This window comes from Capricornis sumatraensis, chromosome 4 (genome assembly GCF_032405125.1).
Source record: "Capricornis sumatraensis isolate serow.1 chromosome 4, serow.2, whole genome shotgun sequence".
In the NCBI taxonomy this organism is placed as follows: domain Eukaryota; kingdom Metazoa; phylum Chordata; class Mammalia; order Artiodactyla; family Bovidae; genus Capricornis; species Capricornis sumatraensis.
The window spans coordinates 159567740-159577652 of NC_091072.1; the positions used below are offsets into that span (position 1 = coordinate 159567740).

At 54.3% G+C, this 9913-nt stretch overlaps 1 pseudogene; it reads left to right on the forward strand.

Moving 5' to 3' along the window:
* The first annotated feature begins 2462 nt into the window (after positions 1-2462).
* Positions 2463-2574, forward strand: LOC138079435 (small nucleolar RNA SNORA11; annotated as a pseudogene).
* The last annotated feature ends 7339 nt before the right edge of the window (positions 2575-9913 follow it).

Sequence of the window (9913 nt, forward strand, 5' to 3'; positions counted from 1 at the left end):
GACGGGCCGTGGCCAGGTGCGGTCCTGCCCACCCAGGTGAAGAGATGGCCCTCCTTGTCCCCTGGCGTCTGAGGGTCCCCCACATACAGTCTCCCCGGGGATCCTCTGTGAAGCCAAGGCTTCAGTGGTCAGCCACGTGCCAACATCCCTCCAATCCCCAGAAAGCCTGCTGCTAACCATCTCTGTCTGGATGTCCTACACGAGTTTCAAGGCCAACCCATCCTAAAGAACCTCTTTTCCCTCTGTGCCTATTCCTTTGTGCCGGGGTTCCATTGGCAAGTGATGTTTCATCCATGGATGGTACCGGTCCATGGGTGGGTGTCAGTGATCTACTGGGGTGGGTGATAGTGTTCCTGGGGGCAGTGGTCCACTGGTGCTGGCAGAAGTGCCCAGTGCTGGAAAGGATCCCGGCTGGTCCTGAACTGGACAGGCTCAGCATGCAGTCCCACTTACCCCACGAGACTACAAACGAGGGACTCAGCCTCCTGGCCTTTTACCCGAAGATGCTGATGCCAGCTCACCCAGGGCATGATGGGCCTCAGTGGGGGCGTGTCAGCAGGGCAGAGAGAAGTTCCTGCAGCTGGGCCTTCTACTGAACAGCGGTCTGGCCTGGCCGATGGGGGCACAGCCCCAGGAGCTAGCCTGGATGCAGAGACGACACGGGTGGCAGCCTGCACACAGCAGTCCCAACGGGCACCTGCTGAGGGGGCACGGAGCAGCCCTGCTGCGCAAGAGCCTTGGTTTTTAAACTGGTCTCTTCCTCTTTTTTTAACTTTTATTTTTAATTTTTTTTTGGCCGCATCACAAAGCTTTCAGAATCTCAGTTCCCCAATCAGGGATTGAACTCAGGCCGTGGAGGAAGCGAGGAGTCCTAACCACTGGCCACTGGGGAGCTCCCAGGCTGGTCTCTTTACTGTCATCGCCATGGGCTTCTTCCTGACCTTGACCGTGGACTGTGCTCCAACCTCCGTCCCTCCCCAGCCTCACTTCCCATCTTCCCACAGTGCATCAGTAGCCACAAACCTCCCTCCCTCCAGGGCTGTGCTCCTGGCCTGCAGGGTCCATCCCCCCGGCCAGCCCTTTGCCTCAGCCTGTCCCTCCTGCCGCCAGGCTCATCCAGTTTCACATTTAACTTTTCTCTCCTGGCCTTCCTCCTGAGTAGTGTCTCCTTCCCCCACGCTAGAAGCTTCCAGCAGCATCAGCTCTCAGAAGCCTACTGGGACTGGCCGGGTCTCTCTCCTGGGATCCTCATGCCTGCACCCGGTCCAAGTGACTTGCCTGCACATTCAGCCATAGACCTTCCCTCCAGCTTTGATTTGGAGTAGGAAATGGTAGGATCCACTCCAGTCTCCTTGCCTGGGAGAGCTCATGGACAGAGGAGCCTGGTGGGCTACAGTCCATGGAGTCACAAGAGTTGGACATGGCCACGTTACACACGGGGAACCTTTCTCAGGGCACCTCCCGCCCCCGAGTCTCCCCGCGTTCCAGCTTTGGTGCCCCCTCCCAGGGCCTCTGCCTGCCCGGGTCCACTGCTCCGCTGTCTGACGATTGTTAGAGGGCCGCTCTGCCGCCCGCAGCTCCGGGATCCTGAGCTCTGACCTGCCTTCCTGTGGGCAGTGATCTCCCCACCTCGTGGCTCCGGGGCTGGCGCGCCTCTCTCCTCTCTTCCCTAGGCCTGGCTCCTCAGACCAGCAGGAGGGCCCATGTTGTGCTGCCAACCAGGCCTCTCCTCTGGGGACCCTCCCCCAGACGCACTGCCCGGGGCCTTCCCAGAGTCCCCCGCCCACCTGCCCACCTGCAAACCTCAGCCCCTTCAAGGATCTTCCTGTCTCTGGAATTCCCATTCCTGCCGCTGCTCCAGGGCATCCTACTGAATCTCATCTGCCTGCATCTTCACTGCTTTGGGTGACCCCCCAGCAGGCAGAGCTCCTCCGAGAGGAACCGCCTTCCCCCACCCTGCCACAGCACCTCCTGAACCCTGCGGGGCCGGACCAGAGCAGGGGCTCAGGGTGCGCTGGTTCCGTGCACAGACCTGAGAAGCCTGCGTGTAAGTAATTTTTAATACGTTGAAACACATTAAAAATGCATTAGGAAAGCCGGCTATTTAAGGAATTCCATACGGAATGCTTTTCTGAAAACAAGAACCTCTTCTTAATGGGAATAATCATTCCCTAATTCAAACGATGCCTGTGTTTGAATCTTCATCGACAATATTGCCTCTTTTAATAAAAAGAACATCTTACAAGGACATTCTTTGTTGCCAGAAACTTTATTCCCAGGGCAGTAATAATGCCTATGAATGGTTAGACCAGAAAAATACACTGGGATATTAGCTAAAATTATGTCAAGTGTCCAAAAAAACTATGAAGTCCATTTCTAGGTGTCTTTGCTGGAGGTGATAGGTTAGGGCTGAGTCAGAACCAGCTACATAATTTAGAGCTTGGGACAAAAAGAAAATGCAAGCTGCTTGTTCAAAAATGATAAAGATTTACAATACACTGAACAGGAATCTGGGTTCATTGTAAGAAGGGGCACAAAATTTGTGGGCTTCCTACGAACAAATATCCAACACGTGTCCCTCTGCCCCTCCACGTGGCTGCTAGGCGGGGCCAGCGGGACAGGGCTCGGTATTGGGAGTGTTAAGGGGGGGATTTGCCACTTAGAGCCTGTCTGGCGGCATGGGGGGACCAGGAGTGGTCTTGTAAAGGATTTGTTCCCTTGTGGCTCAGCTGGTAAAGAATCCGCCTGAAATGTGGGAGACCTGGGTTCGATCCTTGGGTTGGGAAGATCCCCTGGAGAAGGGAAAGGCTACTCACTCCAGTATTCTAGTCTAGAGAATTCCATGGGCTGTATAGTCCATGGGGTCGCAAAGAGTCAGACATGACTGAGCGACTTTCACTTTGCGAAGAAAAAGAAAAAAATAGGTTCTGACTATGTTCCATTCTGGAAAAGACAAGACTATGGAGACCATAAAAAGACCAGTGGTTGCCAGGAGTTTGCAGGAAGATAATGCACAGAGTACAGAAGGTTTCATGAGCAATGAAACTACTTCGATGACATTATAATAAATATATGTCGTTATACTGCTGTCCAAACTGAGAAGAATGTGCAACATTACCATCTTCATTAAAGTGAACCCTAAGATGAAAAAAACTGATAAAGAATTTCAAGACAGTGAGAGCAGAGAGTTCAATCCAGGGTGGACTCCTTCTGAGCACCAAAGCCTATGCCACTGTCCAGGGCACGTACCCAAGAGGCAGGCCGTTGACCAAGAAAGGAAGAGAATTTTTTTTTTTAAAGTCTTTATTGAATTTGTTAAAATATTGTTTCTGTGTGTGTTTTTTTTTTAACGTTTTGATTTTTTGGCCACAAGGTATGTAGGATGTCAGCTCCCCACCCAGGGGTTGAACCTGACCCTGTGCATTAGACTGGACCACTAGAAAGTCCCAGGAAGAGATTTCTTCCAGGGCCCCAAGAGGGGAGTCCCGCCATGGCTGGGAAGCTGCTGTAGGCACCCTTCTGTGGCTCTCAACCCTAGATTGTGATGATGGTGAATGTCACGTGCCTTGAGATGAGAGAGGGGTCTGAGCGGACAGCCTTGCCAATGCCTTGCCTCTACCCAGTGAAACTGACTTGACTTGTGACCTTCAGACCTGTAAGAGAATATATTCGTGCTACTTTAAGCCACTATTTTGGATAATGTCTTACAGCAACCATGTTGTCGTTCAGTCGCTCAGTCGTGTCTGACTCTCTGCGACCCCGTGGGCTGTTGAACGCCAGGCTTCCCTGTCCTTCACCATCTCCCGGAGCTTGCTCAAACTCACATCCATTGAGTCGGTGATGCCATCCAACCGTCTCATCCTCTGTCGCCCCTTCTCCTCCTGCCTTCAATCCTTCCCAGCATCAGAGTCTTTTCTAAACAGTCAGCTCTTCGCATCAGCTGGCCAAAGTGCAACAGCCACAGGGGAGGAATACAGAGCTGGGGCCAGGACTGGACGCCGGCTGAGAGGGCCCGTCTTGATTTCAGGGTCACTCAGCAGCTTCTCCCTTCTCGATCGCCAGTCTCTGCCTTTGGACGCCGAAGCGACTCTTCTGTCCCAGGTTTGCCAAATGACCGTTTGCTGCCAAATCTCTCTCTGTTCAGGTGGCCTCCCTCAGCCGCACTGTCCAGATACCACTCTGTGGGGTCGTCCACCAGGAGAAGTGAACAGAACAGAACCCCAGCCCCACGCCCTCCCCTTCCCTTGCGTCAGGGGGCCTGGGTGAATGGCCCCCCCCATGCTGTGCTCACCCCCACAGACAGCCGGTCCCCGGGCCCCACCACGAGATGGCTCTCCATGCGTCCACCACTACCTGGGCACTTCTCTCCCCTGGAGGCCTCCCATGGCCCTGCTGCTCCAGCCCTGCCTCCTTTCAGCTCATTCATCAAACAAGGCACTTGTCCCTCCCCGGCTCAAAGTCGTCGGCCCCTGGATGGAGAGCTCCTGAGAGCTGGTGCCCTCCCTCCCGGCCTCCAATCACTCCTGCCACGTGGACCACCAGCAGTCCCTCACAGCTCCCAAGCTCACCCGTGCTCACCCCCGGGCCTTTGCACTGCCTCTCTCCCTCCCCCGCCTCCTGCCTGCCTGGCCGCTTCTATTTTTTGATCTCTGGCTAAAGGGGTGGTTTTGTGGCAGAGCAGAGAGGTCTGGGTAACCCAACAGCATGGGACAGCTATATTTAAAATGGGATCACCAACACGGACCTACTGCAAAGCATAAGGAGCTCTGCTCAGTGTTATGTGGCAGCCTGGATGGGAGGGCAGTTTGGAGGAGAATGGATATGTGAATATGTATGACTGAGTCTCTTCGCTGTTCACCTGAAACTACAGGATCGTTAACTGGCTCTTCAGTTCAGTTCAGTTGCTCAGTTGCGCGAAGAGTCGGAAAAGACTGCAGCGCGCCAGGCCTCCCTGTCCATCACCAACTCCCGGAATTTGCTCAAACTCACGTCCACCGAGTCGGTGACGCCATCCAACCATCTCATCCTCTGTCATCCCCTTCTCCTCCTGCCCTCAATCTTTCCCAGCATCAGGGTCTTTTCCAATAAGTCAGTTCTTCACATCAGGTGGCCAAAGCACTGGAGTTTCAGCTTCAGCATCAGTCCTTCCAATGAATATTCAAGACTGGTTTTCTTTAAGGATTGACTGGTTTGACCTCCTATATTCCAATATAAAATTAAAAGTTAAAAAAAAAAAAAAAACCAGCAGGGATGTGATTAAGGTCCTTCCCAGCTCTGAGATCCTTGAATCAGAGCCTCACTGGGGGATGGAGGAGGGCATGGGCTGGCAGGTTTAGTTCAGATCCATTCAGCTGTGTGACCTTAAGTAAATTATTTAACCTCTCTGAGATGTCCATCCCCAGTCTCTCTCAATCTCCCCCTACTCCAGGAATAATAATCCCTGGCTGGCAGAGGAGATCTGGGAAGCAGAGAGAGTGGCTGTGAAGAGTCTAGGAGATTACTGGTGCTAACTAAACAGCAGCTATAATTACAATCATTATAAGAATTCTGAGCTACTTCAACTCCACAGTTAAAGGGGGACATTTTAAAAGTTCAAAGCCATTTAAGATGAATCAGGTACAATGCACACTGCCACTGTCTCCCAGGGTGAATTATTTGCCCTGAAAGGGGTGATCGATAGAGATTACTGGCTTGCAGAAGGAAATAAGTTTCAAAGAACCCCATCAGCACGTCTACTCTTAATTAGGTGTCATTTTTCTCTGTTCACCTAGAAAGAACTAACGCCTGGGTTTGCAGGGGTGAGATGGATTTTGAGGGGGTGACAGCTTAGAGGATTCCTGCAGATTACGGAGAAGGGGAGAGGGTCAGTTGAGAAGCGTCAGGAGGAAACACTGACCTCCTCCAGGGGTGGGCGCTCCAGCCAGGCCAGCATCGTCCTCCTGAGTCACCTCTGGTCAGAGTCACCTCTGTTTTGGACACCACTGCATTTCAGACTCAGGACCAGGCTCTGTGACACGCACAGTTTGCAAGCCCCTTGTTGACTGCCAACTGGCCCCCGAAGTGACAGGCACCCAGAGCCTGGGCTGCAAAGTAAGCTGCTGGTCCGGCGGTCAGGCAGCTCGGAGCAGGAGCTGGCGGAAGTGTGTGGATAGGGCAGGCTCTGTCTCTTTCCCCGACATCTGGCTCCTCCGCTTTCAGGGCCATTCCTCAGCACCTCCCTCATCCACCTTCAACCGCCTTCATGGCCTCCCAGGAAAGGGACACGCCCCCTTCTCAGGGCTCAGCTGTGCCTGCCTGTGCGGGGGGCTCTCTCCCGCTGTCCTATCATTACCCCACTGCAGCGCCGTCGGCCACGCCAGGCTGTGGACCCGTGGAGCACTGTGTCTGCAGCCCCTGGCCCAGGGCCTCGACCATTCCCAACGGTCAGAGAGGGTTTCCCCAGGGGAGTGGCATGGAAACTGAGATTTGAAATATGAGAAGTCTGGGAGAGAAGTTCTGAGCAAAAGAACAGAAAAGGAGGACTTCCTTGGGGGTCCAGGGGTTAAGACTCTGAGCTCCCAATGCAGGGGGCATGGATGCCATCGCTGGTTGGGGACCTAAAAAAAAAAAAAAGAACATGAAAATGAAATTCTGAAGTGAAATTGAGAATGAGGGTTTATCAGGGAAAAACACTGTGGGTGGCGGGGGTAGGGGTGGAGCTGGGAGAAAGGAGAGCCTGGACCCTCGTCCTAAGGCTGTGGACAGACCTGTCGGGGACAGAGGCTCGGTCTGTTCAGAAAGAGGGGCACTGGGAGGATCAGAGGCCAGCGGGGGTGGGGGGTGGGGGTGCAGGGGGTGGCGGGGAATGTGGCTACAGGACCTCCAGGTGTAAGAGGCCCTGCTGTGGGGCCAGTTTTCCAGCAGGCAAGAGACAGGACCCTCCCTGTCTCCTGAGTCTAAGATTCGAAAAGTTCAGATCCATTTACACACTCGGCTGTAACACAGACTCCATCCTGGGGACCCCCTTGTCTATGAGGAGAGCCCCCCTGGGAGGATATACTGGGTTGAGAGTGCTGGGGGCTTCAGAAAATCCCAGAGGAGTCTGTGGACCAGGACCATCCGAGGCTCCAGTCCAGCAGGGCCTTTGCTCAAAGGGTAACGTTAGAAACACATCCTTCACCTGAAACAAAACCTCAGATCCCCCAGCGCCTCTCCCCGCTGGTGTGCCCTGGGGCATCTCAGTACATCCACAGAGTTTTTATCTCTCCTGTCTCTCCCTGTGACTCGCCCGCCAGGTCAAACCTCAGACGCTGGAGTCCTTGAGTTAAGACCACTGACTTTGCCATATTCAAAAGGAAATGAAATTGGTTTTCAAATAACACTGTTAGGGGTTTTATGAAGATCACACGCTACAGCACACATTAGTTCTCTTGGCTTCCAGGGGAATAAAAACACCCGAGGGGGCTGTGCTTCGCCAACTCCCCAAGGTGGGGGTGGGGGCTGGGGGGGAGCGAAGGGAGAGCAGAGGACGGTGGGGAATGCTTGCTCAGCGTTAGATGCGACAAGACAGCACGCTGACTCCAGCCCGGCTGCGCTGAGCAAGTAGCAGCTGGGTGTGCGGGGCTCTGGGATTCACACCTTTCCGTGACCCACAGGGGAACTTCCCAGGTGGCTCAGTGGCGGTAAAGGTAGTGATATAATATGATATAATATCTTTGTGCAGTGGTAATTGGCAGTGGTAAAGAATCCACCTACCAATGCTGGAGACGCTGGTTCAATCCCTGGGTCCGGAAGATCCCCGGCGGAGGAAACAGGGTCTTGCCTGAAAAATCCCACGGACAGGAACCTGGCAGGCCCACAGTCCATAGGGTGGCAAAGAGTCAGACAAGACTGAGCAACTGGGCACACATGTGACCTGCAGGAGCTGCTCAGGTGATCAGGCTGCCAAGGGCCTGGGGCGGCCGCTGCCTGGGGTGCTGCCAGCCTTGTGAGGAGGTCAGACCCTGCCCTGCGCTGAGCCCACTGTGCAGGGCCCTGCCTCTCTGCACACACGCACCTCCGCCCTCCCCAGCATCCTGGGATGTTCACTTTTCTTCCTTTGGCCTCCTTTTGTCCTCTAGGGCCCAGCACGCACATCACTTGCTCGGCTGCAGGCCGCCTGCAGGACTGCGGAGCAAAGGGCCAGGGTGACCAGTCCCCGCACACTGCTAATCCTCGCAGATGCAGAGGGAAAGGAGGTAACTGGGGTGAAATGTCACTGCGTGGACCCGTCTGTGGTGCCCAGGGAGGCAGGTCACAGGACACACTCCCAGGGCCCAGGGGACAGCCTAGCATGTCAGGCTTATCACCAGAAGGGAACCCCAGTGAAGCAGTGGACCATTCAACCCTGCTGTTCCAATGGACGGAGCCGCCACTAGCCGTGAGTCTGGACCGGTCGTTGATTGACCTGCTCCTGGAAGCTTTCACAAAGACACACGTGGCGGTATTGCGTGTGCGCTTAGACGCCAGGCAGGGAACGTTTCTTCCTCTAGTCCTGAAATTTCCACCGCATCGTAAATACATAACCAAGACGTGTAAGGACCAACAGTGTTTTCTTTTGCAACCCCTTGGACCTGCACTTGGGCAGTCTCCTGAAGCTTGTAACAATCTGAACACCTGGGTTTTTCTGCAGCAGATTCTAGCCGTTGGCAGAAGCACAAAGATATTACATCAGTAAACAAAGAAGGACTCCAAGCTGCCCGAGTCCACTAGGAGGCAACCTAGTGGACTGGTGTGGGCCTGGCCGTGACCACCTGTTCACTGTTGTGTAGACTGTCTCACGATGAGCCTTTGAGCACCCTGGCAATTGATCCACGGCAGGAGGCTTGCCTGACAGCTGGCCTCTGTGCGCCAAGCGCTGATTGAGGATTCACAACAATCTTGACAACAGCCATCGCTTGTAAAGAGGCCCTCTGTGGACTTCCCTGGTGGTCCAGCGTTTGAGAAGCCGCCTACCACTGCAGGGGACATAGGTTTGATCCCTGATATGGGAAGAGCCCATGTGCCGAAGGGCAACTAAGCCTGTGCGTCACAAATACGGAGCCTGTGTGCCCTAGAGCCCGTCCGTGCTCAGCAGGAGAGGAGCCCCCGCAGTGAGAAGCCTGTGTGCCCAATAAAGAGCAGCCCTGCTCTCTGCAAACAGAGGAAGCCCTTGGTCAGCAATGAAGACTCAGCGCAACCAAAAATGAAATGGAAAGAGGTCCTCTGTCCCAGCAACACTGTACAGATGCAGAGATGACCCCACCGACGGTAGGAACCCAAGGGCCAGAGAGGTTTAGTGATTACCCAAGGACACAATATGAAGAAGACAGTGCAAGCCCAGGAGTGGAAGTTCAGTGACTTTAACTCGCCACCCCTCTGCTCTGCCGCCCTTCCCATCAGGATGCTCCACTGGGAGGGAGGGGAAGGGAGGGAGAAGAGGAGTACAGTGAAACCCCGCGGGATGGGGGCGGCGTGGCTACGTAAGAATGCTGCTTCGCAGCTGGGAGACCCAGTGGAGAGATTCTGCAGGCGAAAGAATTTCTGGGCGTGAAAATAAAACTCGCAGTAAGTAGAAGCTGCTCAGCTGTGTCCAACTCTTTGTGACCCCATGGACTGCAGCCTGCCAGGCTCCTCTGTCCATGGGATTCTCGAGGCCAGGGGTACTGGAGTGGGGCCATCTTCCAGGGGATCTTCCCAACCCAGGGATTGAACCTAGGCTTCCCACATTGCAGGCAGATTCTTTACCCACTGAGCCACCAGGAAAGCCCAAGAATACTGGAGTGGGTAGCCTATCCCTTCTCCAGGGGATCTTCCCAACCCAGGAATCAAACCAGGCTCTCCTGCATTGCAAGTGGATTCTTTACCAGCTGAGCTATCAGGAAAGCCCAGAAACATAGGTCTCCTTATCTCCTAA